Here is a 294-nt window from a genome sequence, read left to right as displayed (position 1 = left end):
TTGATCCTACTAAATAGGATCTGAATTTGTCAATGGCGTAAACCACTGCAAGTAGCTCTTTTTCTGTGATTGTGTAATTTTTCTGTGCGTCATTTAAAACACGACTGGCATAGTAAATAACATGCAGAAGCTTGTCATGCCTTTGTCCCAATACTGCACCAATGGCATGGTCACTGGCATCACACATCAATTCAAATGGTAATGTCCAGTCATGTGCAGAGATGATTGGTGCTATGACCAATTTAGCTTTCAGAGTCTCAAATGCCTGCAGACACTCTTTATCAAAGATAAATG

Source organism: Arachis duranensis, chromosome 3, assembly GCF_000817695.3.
Source record: "Arachis duranensis cultivar V14167 chromosome 3, aradu.V14167.gnm2.J7QH, whole genome shotgun sequence".
NCBI classification, from domain to species: Eukaryota; Viridiplantae; Streptophyta; class Magnoliopsida; order Fabales; family Fabaceae; genus Arachis; species Arachis duranensis.
Note: the sequence above shows the minus strand (reverse complement) of the source record.